Source organism: Enhydra lutris, unplaced genomic scaffold (genome assembly GCF_002288905.1).
Source record: "Enhydra lutris kenyoni isolate GAN:26980312 unplaced genomic scaffold, ASM228890v2 scaffoldscaffold39, whole genome shotgun sequence".
Taxonomy (NCBI): Eukaryota; Metazoa; Chordata; class Mammalia; order Carnivora; family Mustelidae; genus Enhydra; species Enhydra lutris.
In genome coordinates, this window is record NW_019154123.1 from 28,522,139 (window position 1) to 28,533,862 (window position 11,724).

General features: G+C 43.8%; 1 protein-coding gene across 1 annotated transcript in view; it reads left to right on the forward strand.

Moving 5' to 3' along the window:
* The first annotated feature begins 224 nt into the window (after window positions 1-224).
* Window positions 225-11,724, forward strand: part of LOC111155021 (negative regulator of reactive oxygen species) — a 27,818-nt gene continuing 16,318 nt past the window's right edge. The window contains exon 1 of the mRNA XM_022515031.1: window positions 225-396. The gene's annotated coding sequence lies outside the window, so the exon portion shown is untranslated. The remainder of the gene's footprint in view (window positions 397-11,724) is intronic.

The window sequence follows — 11,724 nt, forward strand, 5'->3', positions numbered from 1 at the left end:
ATGCGCCCCGCGGAGCCGCCTGGGCCTGCGGGAGCCGTGAGTATTTCCTGCGGGGCGGCCGTGCTGGGGTGGGCGAGCTCGGGCGCCGCCGGCTGATGGGAGGTCCGTGTCCGGGGCCCACAGCCTGGGACGAACGGGGAAGTTGTGGCTTGCTGCCTACGAATGCCACCGCTTTGCTGCTCACTTTGGGGGCCACCGCGCCGGGGAGGTGGAAAACCTCCCTCTGGGAGCACTTGAGCTGACAGAGGTGGTGTGGTGTAGTGAAAACAGTGGAGCCTTCAGATTCCTCTTTTGAGGGTTTGCGTCCTGGCGCTCGGGGAAGAATTTCTGAGCCTCAATTTCTTCATCTGTGAAATGGGAACAATGATGCTCCCTCCCTGGGCTGAGTGACTGCAGGTAATGAGACTATCTGTGAATACTGAGCCTGCTGAGTGCTTGGATCTCCCTTCCTCCCCCATAACGTGGTTTGAGAATCACCATTTCATAGATGAAGGCACGGAGACACGTATTTATGGCTGTCTTAAAGGGTAGGTGTGTCCAAGGCTTTGGGGATAGAACTTGAGCAAGACAGGCAGAGCCCCTTCCCCCAAGTGTTTGTCCTTGGGAAGTTCTGTAGGGTTCTGTTACTTCTCCTCTCAGAGACAAACTAAACCTCGGGCCTCTGACCCCTTGTCCAGTACTCTTCCCAGCCCTGGTGGCCTCTCCATGTGGACCAGATTGTAGTGGGTTCAGCTGTATTCCCATGCCCTTAGGGGCTGACTTAAGTGAGGGGCCACTGACCAGGCTTCTCCGGAATGGCCTCAGAATGGGCTGCTGGCTCACTTTGCCCCAGAGAGAAGGTGGCCACGTGTCCAACCATGCCTGGGACTACAGGAGGCTGAACAGGTTCCTAAGAATGGAGTGCCTAGATAGGCCTGGTCGTGAGTGGTGCACTTCCAGGGGAACAGAGGAGACCCCACTGGAGGTTTCTTCGCTTACGGGTACAGCCTGTAGGAGTCTGGATGGTAGAAACACTCACTACATAGGACCTGCCTTGTGAGATCGCGTGTGCCCCCTTCACCTACCCACTGCGCCGCAAAAACTGCTTCTGTGGATGCCGATGGTTTGCTGGGTTTCACGGCCCCGAGACTTATTTCTTCTCCTCACACACCTAAAGGTTTGCACGTGTCATGTCTGAGAGTTCCTAGAGGTGATTTTAGGGAGTCGTGGGCCAAGAAAAAAAAAAGTGGAACAAAACAAGACTTTGATTCTTGCCTTTAGATTAAAACAAAACAAAGCCAGTTTCATAAAGAAGTTGCTTTCATCTAGTGGGTCCCCTCATAGGATCTTCATGAAAACTCATATACACCCACTTAGTGCTTACACCTGTCGTCCAAGAGCAGGAAGCTCCCAGACAGAGAGCAGGGCCTGGAGTCTTTGGCCTGGGGCCTGTGTTGGGAATGCATTGACCTCTGTCTGTCCTTGGCTTCTTTCTTCATCACAGAAGAGCGATGCCAATACCAATTATGATCTTCGTTCTGGCTGCAGTGTATAACGAGACTCTTGGATGGACAACTGGATGTGCCTCACACTGTCCTCAGACCCACATTACAACCACATAAGTTAGAGGACAGTGGGCTTTCAACCATGGCTGAAAAACATGATCTTTTCAGGGGATACTGTACGTTTTGTGATGCTTACTGACAGGTCTGCATATTCGTGACAAATATTTTTGTCCTCGATAGAAGTTCTTTTTATACACCTTTCCCACCCCTCAAACTATTCTTCTCAACATCACTGAACAAACATTACATGCTCAGTGTATGGGGGCTTCTGGGCTAGGCTAGGTGAGGTTCTCTGAATGCTCCCAGAGGTGAAGACAGTAGTAAAGGACACTGGTATTTAGATCTTAACAAGGTTCACAAGCCACTGTAAACATGAGTTCTGGGGTCTTTTAGTTGCAAATGACAAAAATCCAACTCAGCCTGGCTTCAGGAAAGAAAAAAAAAAGTATTAAATAACTAAAAAGTCTTTGTGGAAAAGCTTCAGGCATGGCTGGATCCAGGTGCTCATACATGGCCAGCTTTGCTTTTTTTTCTGTTATTAGGCAGGTCCTAAAGCTGGTGGCAAAGATACTCCCATTCCTCTGTGAATTCAAAGAACTGCAGCTCCAAGCTTAGTTCCCACCAGTTTGGCATCTGGAGCAGGAACAGAAAGCCTCTTTTCCGGATAGTTTTAACAACAATCCTTCTGTTGATTCTCATGAGCTTGTCATCTGTGATGTACCCATTGTAAGCCAATCACTGTAGCTAAGAAAATAGAGGGCTCTGATGGGCCCAGCCTGGTGGTTAGGCCTCTCCTTGGAGCCAGGGATTGAGGTCAAATGCAAACAAACATGGACTTCTTAAGAAAGGAAGGCGGTTGGTGGCATGACAATTTAAATGTACCTAACACTACTGAACTTTATGCTTGAAAATGGTTAAGATGGTAAATTTTATGTTATGTGTATTTTACAATCAAAAAAAAAAAAAAAAAAAAAGAAGGGCACCTGAGTGGTACAGTTAATCATCTGACTCTTGGTTTTGCCTTGTGTCATGATCTCAGCGTGGTGAGATGGAACCCTGTGTTGGGCTCTGCACCCTGCACAGAGTTGGTTTGGGACTCTCTTTCCCTCTCCCTCTGCCCCACCTCCTTGCTCACTTGCACATGCTCTCTCTCTCTCAAATAAATAATTTTTTAAAAGATTTTTATTTATTTGACAGAAAGAGATTGAGCGTGAGCAAGAGGAGGGGCTGAGGGAGAGATTGAGCATGAGCAGGGGGGAGGGGCAGAGGGAGAAGGGGAAGGAGAAGAAGGCTCTCTGCTGAGCAGGGAGTCTGATGTGGGACTCGAACCCAGGACCTTGGGATTGTGACCTGAGCAGAAGGCAGATGCTTAACTGACTGAGCCACCCGGGTGCCCTCAAATAAATAATTTTCTAAAAAATCAAAGAAAGAGAGAAAGAAGGAAAGAAAGGAAGAAAAAAGAAAGAAAGAAAGAAGAAAAGAAAGGAAAAAGGAAGGGGTGATTTCCTCAAAGGGGAATTGAATTTCGCCAGAAGGCAAAATGATTGTGGGTGGGAAAAATCAACTGATTTCTAGAGTAAATGGAGTCAGGTGCTGAGACCAAACCACATGTGTCTTCTCACTTCAATGCATGAGTGATTTCAGACTGCACAAAGGGAATAAAGGAGGAAGTAGAACCTCGTCATGTTCTCAGCAGCAAGGTGGGCAAGAGGAGCAGGGCTGGTACCTGTGATGGACTGAATGTGGCCACGAAGCCCTGTGAAGACACAGGGACACCCCACATCCAGACCAAATCTAAACATCACTGTGGTCAGGGACTAGCTACATGTCGCAAGAGACTCTCTGCTGCGCCTCCAGGAAAGAAAAGAATCAGGAGGGAATTTCTCCACAGAAGTTAGCATTTGAGCACTGTCTTTTTACCTTGACTCTTGTCAAGCAGAACCTTAATGTCTGAGGCAGCCTACCACCCACAATGCCAGCAGGGGCTCATCTTGGGGTACACATCATGTTCTCCAGTAACCTCATGTCACTCATTTTTGGATGTTAGGCTGGGTACTGGCTCCTCCTGGTCCTCCCTGTTGTTATTCCTCATCTGGTCCAGCTGCAGTCCCTTGGGTCTCTCCTGCCTTTCTGATGTTTCTTGGGGGTCCCACCCAATGCCAAGCCGGGGTTCTCCCCCTCAGGTCATTCCATGGTTGGCCCTGGTTCACCTCCTTCAGCTTCATATACATTAATGGTTTCCCTATCGCTGCCCAGACTGACACTCTGAGACCTCCTCATGGGACTCTCCTGATGGCTTTACTCTTGTTTGAGGTTCTCGAGCTCTTTCTCCAAGACCTGAACCAAAGTTTCTGTTATATTTAGTAATAATGGCTTCTTATTTCCTTCTAACGTCCCAGATTTTTTCTAGTCTTTCTAACTCCTTTTGCAGAACTGTGAAGGCCCTCATATTTGTCACAAGTACACTCCAGGGCATTCACAGGTTACCTCATCCCCACAAAAGCCCCAGGGCCCTCATGAACACTGGAGGGTGCTGTTCAGAACATCAAACACTGCGTGTGATGGGCACTGTCTAGTCAGAATGGACATTGTCCTTAAAAGCAGGGTCCTAGGGTGCCTGGGTGGCTCAGTTGTTAAGCGTCTACCTTTGGCTCAGGTCATGATCCCTGGGTCCTGGGATCCAGCCTCACATCGGGCTCCCTGCTCAACGGGTGGGATGCCTGCTTCTCCTTTTCCCACTCCCCCTGCTTGTGTGCCCTCTCTCAATGAGTGTGTCTCTCTCTGTCAAATAAATAAATAAAATCTAAAAAAAAAAAAAAAAAAAGCAGTGTCCTAGGACCTTTGCCGGGGCAGAGGTTGCTAGATTGCTGGATCATTGGTTGCTGGGTCATTGTGGGGTCCTGGCAGGTCCAGGAGAGGGGCCTGGCTCATAGAATATCTATTTACCAATAAGTACATACCTGTGCTCCTGCTGAACATTCACTCAACAAGCAGGTGTATTTCCAGCACCTTCTACTCGGGCCTGAACTCAGCTCCAGTTTTGGCTTTGCCGAACAATTATCTTTGCCCTTTCTGAGCCTTGAATTTCCTATCTGTAAAATGGAGATAATGTATTTGAACCTAGATGTTTGCACACCAATGTTCACAACAGCATTGTTCACAATGGTCAAAAGATGGAAGCAATCAAGTCTCCACTGATGGGTGAATGGACCAACACAGTGTGATCTGTACGTACAATGGAACATTATTCAGCCATAAAAAGGAATGAAGTTCTGGTATCTGCTACCACATGGAGGGACCTTGGAAACATTAGACTAAATGAACTAAGCCAGGTACAGAAGGACACGATATATGACATGATATAGGATATATAACCCCCACTTACAGGAGGTACCTAGAATAGGTGAATGTTTAGGGAAACAAAGAATAGCAGCTACCAGGAACTAAGGGGGCGGGGTGGGGGTGTTGAACAGAGAGCTACTGTTTAGTGGGCAGAGGTTCGCTTTGGGATGCTGCGAAAGTTCTGGAGAAGGACAATGGCGAAATTGCATGGCAATGTGTTTAATGCTACTGAATTGCACACTCAAAAAGGGTTAAAATAATGGATTCTATGCGTATTTTACCCCAGTAAAAACTAGAGGTAATACTGCCTAGTTTGTTGAAATGTTGCAGAGAGCTAAGTGAGATCAAATGTCTGTAAGAAACCTTTGCAACCTCAAGTGCTGGTATTGCCATTAGTATCCAATAGCAGTAAGTTACAATCCCCTTGTTTTGGCTTTATCCAAGAATTTCTAAAAAAATCATTGTTATTTTGGGGAGGAAGGGTTTTTGTTTTTGTTTTTAAATCCAGTTATTCCCATTCTTCTGTGAATTCAAATAGATTTTAGAAAGGAAAAAAAAAAAACAAAAACCAGCCTTAGAACAAATAGCCACCTTGCCAGTACAATTTGAGGGATTTTGAAAAAGACAAAATGATCTCCCCTGCCATCCTGAAACTACACCATGAAAACTTTATTACTTTTCACCATGACCTATCTAAATACCCATTACAGAGCAGCACATAAAGGAGGGTTTCAGTCATTCACACTGCAGTGGCAGCTGCTTTCTTCCTAATTCTGGCTGAGGACACTAAGGCAGTGGTTATGAAATCTTATTTTTGATTTTAACAAGACAAACTTTCCCTCAAATAGCCTTTGCAATCTCAATTAAATGGAGAGTAAATTAATTAAACTGATCCAGAAGATTGAACAAGGAGTAACTTTATTTTTAGTTACACCACTTGATATGCTTCCTAAAGTATTTAGGGGGAAGTATGCTGGTGACTACAATCTATTTCTAAATGTGTCAAAAACTAAGGTGTATTGAAGGCTGGATAGAGGGATGGGTAGATGGAGAGCTGTGTGAAAAAAGCAAGTGTGGTAAAATGTTCAGAGTAGAAGCTAGGTGGTGGGTATACCAGCAAGCCCCATCAAATTCTTTCAACTTTGCTGTATGTTTAAAATGTTCATAATAAAATATTGGGGAAAAGTTAAATTACTAACAATACCTAGTAACTGTTCATATTCCTTTTCATGAACGTAAAATCAAATAATAAAAAAAATTTTTAAAACTTCTGTAAGAGCTACAACTCTCTGTACCAAATTTTATTATATGGATCATTGCCCAACTGAACTCTTAGGATGTGATGAGAAGAAGACACATGCATTGGGCCATGTAGGATGAATAGGAGTTTGGCAGCTGGAGGAGACCAGAAAAAGGGCCTTTCCCACAGAGGAACCAGTGTGTGAAAATACATGATTTAGTCATGGATAGCAAATATCTGGGGGTGGCTGGGGCTTGTGGTATTGAGGTTGAGTTTTGCTGGATTCAGACGAGGTTTCAATTGCAGCTCTGACATTCTCTGGCTCCACAGCCTACACCTTTGTGAGCCTCAATTTACCATGTATGAAATGGAGATAACATTCACCTGCTAGGATTTTGTGAGGATCGTTATATGGAAAAACCCTGGAACGGCATCTATCCCAAGGTGAGCACTCGATCAACATTAGCTGTTGCAACTGAGAGCCTGGGGAGCAAGCTGGGAGCTTGAAACCTACCCCACTGAGCTGGTCAGCCCTCCAGAATCTGTATCGTGTCGTTCCTCAGTTGGGCTCTTTCTCAAGAGAGCCAAGGTAGGAGGGGTGGCAGTAACGTTTCCACTCTGGGCCATAAGCCTTGGTTCTCACCTATAATCCCTTTCCTGCCCATAGTCTCCCACAGACTCTGGGTGGTCTCTCCACCTCCGAGTGTCCCCAGGTCCACACTCCACAGCTCAGATGGGAGACAGTACTGCCACTCCTCCGTCTTGTTTATTTTAATATCCACTCCCCTTTGGCACAAAGGAAATCTGCCTTCCCTTTAATTCTGATGCTACGTTGTCTTACTAATGAAGTCCACACGTTTCCTTACATTGACAACGTTTTCCACACACATTCTCTCATTCAGTCTTCACATGACCCTGTGAGATCAGCACGATGACGGCCTCATTGTCACCCACAGCCCCACTGGAGTGTGAGAGTGAACAAACCTGTGATACTGAAAGGAAATGATAGGTTTGAAACTGATGCATCTTTGGCTGAGTGCCTGTCCACAGAGATTATGTGGGGCTCTCATAAACAAGAGTGACAACACGTTCCCACCGCCAGCCCAGTAAGAGCAAGGTGTTGTCACCCCACTGGAAGCACATTTGTTTGCATTTTTTTTTTTTAAACCTGTGGCCGTGGAACAGGATGGAGTGAACTGACCTCTGTTCGTTCTAAAGAGCTGACCCTGAGCACACAGAGAAGCCACTGTCTCCTTTGTAGCCCCAGGAGACAAAGTCCGGCAGGATAGTGTTTAAGCAGCCTGCCACACACTGGCTGCCCAGTGTTGTCACTAGGGAAGAGCCCAAGCGAGGAAAATTGGGGTGGGGACCAGACATCTGTATTTTGAACCGTGCTTGGAAACCATGACACTGTGTCCCCTGTGGTACCTTGCCCATATCATCTCATCTCTCTGACCTGAGCGTTCTCACCTCCAAAATACTGGTGGACAGTGCCTTCAGAAATGCTACAGTTCTGAAAAATATGGTCGGTTACTAAATTTGAACGAACAGGCATGTGTCAGGACAGTCATGTGCAACAGATGAGTCCTTTCTCACATAAATTCCTAGGGCCACATGTCCAAGGAGGATGCCAGCAAATTCAAATGGTTACAACTCATCGCTTATCTGTGCAGGCTGAGTGTGGGATCCAAGTCCTAGAAGCAAATAGGAAGGGTATTTGCACAACCAGCTGCTTACAAAGCAGGGGGCTCCCACCCAGGGTGTGGTTAAGCACAGGCAAGTCGATAACCTTTAACCTGCTAAGGATGACACTATAAACATGACAAAGACTATTTCTTGAACTTTCTTTGAAAACTTGCCTTATAACACAAACATTATGATTCCCATTTTCCCGGGGAGGAAATCGAGGCCAAGAAGTTGAATGATGTACTCAAGGTCAAGCCAGGCTTTGAACCTGTTCCATCTGTCCCCTTAGCCTGTGCTGCTTCTTTGCCCTTAGTAGCCACCTTCCCAGAAGCCAGGCTGAGAACATGCAGCCCCAAATCTAAATCCTCTGGACCCCGAAAAAGAAAAATAATGTCTATAAAACAACTTACTTTGGTTATTAGTCAATGATATATTTTTCTTCCATTGACTCCAAATATGATCATTTTAAGCATGCTCACAGTAATTTCAATTCTAAGTACCTATAAGAAATTCTCTACTTTAGTGATATTTATTAGGCTCTGATTATAACGTATATTTTAATTAATAATAGATTGATTCCATTCTTCTAAAACTTGTCTTTTTTTTAAGATTTTATTTATTTATTTGAGAGAGAGTGTGTACACACGAGGTGGGGGGTGGGGGGCAGAGGGAGAAGCAGGCTCCCCGCTGAGCAGGGAGCCTGATGCTGATGCAGGGCTCTGTCCCAGGACCCTGGGATCATGACCTCAGCCAAAGGCAGATGTGTAACTGACTGAGCCACCCAGGTGCCCCACAACTTGTCTTAATATAGTAATTAAAGTTGATCGTTGGAAAACCAGAAAACACAAAGAAGCAAAAATACAGATATGGAAAAAGCAAATAGCAGGTGCAGTTCTGCCCACTGCTGAGATTCAGATGTGTACCTTTTTCAACTATTTCAACGTTTTCAGCTATTTCCACCTTTTTCAACTATTTTCCATACACATACATGAATGCACATTCCTTTAGCAAACTGGAGATTACACTATACATTCTATTTTGCATCTTCCTTTTTTCTTAATATTTTATTATGACCATCTTTCCATGTTGCTAAGTTTATTACCACTGAAGCATTTTTAATTGCAGCACAGTAGTCCCATCATATGGGTGTATCATAACATATTTAGCCAATCCATTCATTGTTGGACTTGTAGATGGTTTCCACTTTTATTTTTTTATTTAAGATTTTATTTATTTACTTGATATATATAGAGAGAGATCACAAGTAGGCAGAGAGGCAGGCAGAGAGAGGGAAGCAGGCTCCCGTCGAGCAGAGAGCCGGACGCGGGGCTCCATCCCAGGACCCTGAGATCATGACCCGAGCCGAAGGCAGAGGCTTAACCCACTGAGCCACCCAGGCATCCCTGGTTTCCACTTTTAAAATTTATTATTACTAATATTGCACTGAGTATCTCTGTAAAAGTAGTTTTACATACATTATAATTCCTTTGGATAAACCCCTAGGAGTGGAATTATTGAATCAAAAATAATCTACATTTTCAACACCTTCAATAAATTTTGTAAACTTGTCCTTTAGAAGTGCGCCCATTTTCTCTCCCATCTTCAGGGTCTAAGTTCTGGGGGCAAAGGGTCCTCAAAAGCCATTGTTTTAACAAGTTTAAGAGCCTATGTTTTAACAAGTTCATTATTAAGAGAAAAAGCCAGAGAAGCAAATTATGAAGTCAGAATTCACACAAAATTCTAAATGCCATGTTACTCCAATCCTCAGTATGTAGGTTTTTATTTTTTTAATTTAAAAAATTTTTAAATTTATGTATTTGAGAGAGAGAGCACAAGTAGCAGAAGGAGGGGGAGAAGTAGATTCCCCACTGACCAGGGAAGCCGGATCCAAGCTGAAGTTGATCCCAGGATCCTGGGATCATTACCTGAGCCGAAGGCAGAGGCTCAATGACTGAGCCACCCAGGTGCCCCTGCCAGTTCTTTTTAGACATATTGGCCATCTGAACATTCTTTACATAATATAGGAATGTACTAATGCAGCCAAAGATCTACAACTTTTTTTTTTAAAGATTTTATTTATCTATTTGAGAGAGAGCGTTCTATTGGGCGGTGGGGAGGGATAGAGGCAGAGGGAGAAGCAGGCTCCCCCTGAGCAAGGAGCCTGATGCGGGGCTCCATCCCAGGACCATGGGATCATGACCTGAGCCAAAGGCAGACGCTTAACCACTGAGCCACCCAGTTCTTTACTTTTATAACTATTCTTCATTTTCCTTCACATATAATACCAAAATCAAGTTTAAAATATCTTTGGAATTAATAGTACACATTTTGGACATTTATCCAAAGAAGATGTAGAAATAAGTCAATAAACACATGTAAATGCTCCACATTGTTAGATGTTGTGGAAATGCAAATCAAAATTTCAAAGGGATAGCACTTCACACCTGCTGGGATGGTTGGAATAAAAATGACAGGAAATAACCACTGTTGATGGGGACGAAGTGGGACCCTCGTACATTGCCAGGGAGACTGTAAAATGGTGCAGGACCTGGAGAACAGTCTGGCATTCCTTCAAAAATCAAACAGAAGGATGACGCGTCCCAGCAATTTTATTCCCAGGGTGTATGCTCAAGAGAATTGAAAACATGGCCACATAAAAACTTGAACATGGATGTTCATAGATGCATTATTCATAATAGGCAAAAGGTGGTAACAGTCCGATGTTCATCAGCTAGTGAATTCATGAACAAATGTGGTAAATTTGGCCATATGATGGAATATTATGCAGCCACAAAAAGGAAGGAACTACTGACTGATTCATGCTTATAACATGGATGAAGTCTGAAAGCATTATGCTAAGTGAAAGAAGCCAGGCATAAAAAGCCATGTATTGTATGATCCAATGTACATAAAATGTCCAGAATAGGCAAATCCATAGAAACGGAAAGGAGATTAGTGGTTGCCAAGGGATGGGGGAAGTGACTGCTAATGGAAATAGGGCCTTGTTCTGGGGTAATACAGATGTTCTGGAATTAGATGGTGGTGATAGCTCTACAACTTTGTGACTATCCTAAAAACCACTGAACTGTACACGTTTAATGTGTGAATTATATGGTATGTGAATTATGCCTTGTGGCTTATTTGTAGGGAAAGAGAGCACAAATTAAATTTTAAACTTTTTTAGACATTTTTCTTAGATTTTCTCGATTTTTAAAGTATGCCTGTGGCTTATTTGTAGGGAAAGAGAGCACAAATTAAATTTTAAAATTTTTTAGACATCTTTCTTAGATTTCATAGCTTGTTACCAAAGTAATCCTAAACTCACTATTGAAAAGTTGAATAGTTTTTATCTTGTATCTATCTATCTATCTATCTATCTATCTTTTGGGCCTTGGTCAGAAGGACTCAGGTCCCCCCTCATCTTGAATTTAAAATTTGAGCCAAAATGCTATTCTTGCTTTTCTTTTTTTTTCCTTTCCTTTCTCCCTCCCCGTTCTTCTTTCCTTTTCCAGACTACATTTTAAGCAGTAAATATATCTTCCTAAACCATTTGCTTGGTGTCAGAACAATTTCTCCAAGCAAAAGTCTTGCAAATCAAGTTAGTTTTATGTGCAGATTCTCATAAAACAGAGATGATGTCTACAATTATCTAACATGATGATTTGTCAGTACCCAAAATAAGTCAATTTTCCTGTTACAAGAATATAATTAGTTTTAGAGTACATTTTTTATTTATTTTTTATTTTTATTTTTTTTAAAGATTTTATTTATTTATTTGACAGAGAGAGATCACAAGCAGGCAGAGAGGCAGGCAGAGAGAGAGGAGGAAGCAGGCTACCCGCTGAGCAGAGAGCCCGATGCAGGGCTCGATCCCAGGACCCTGAGATCATGACCTGAGCCTTCGGCTCAGGT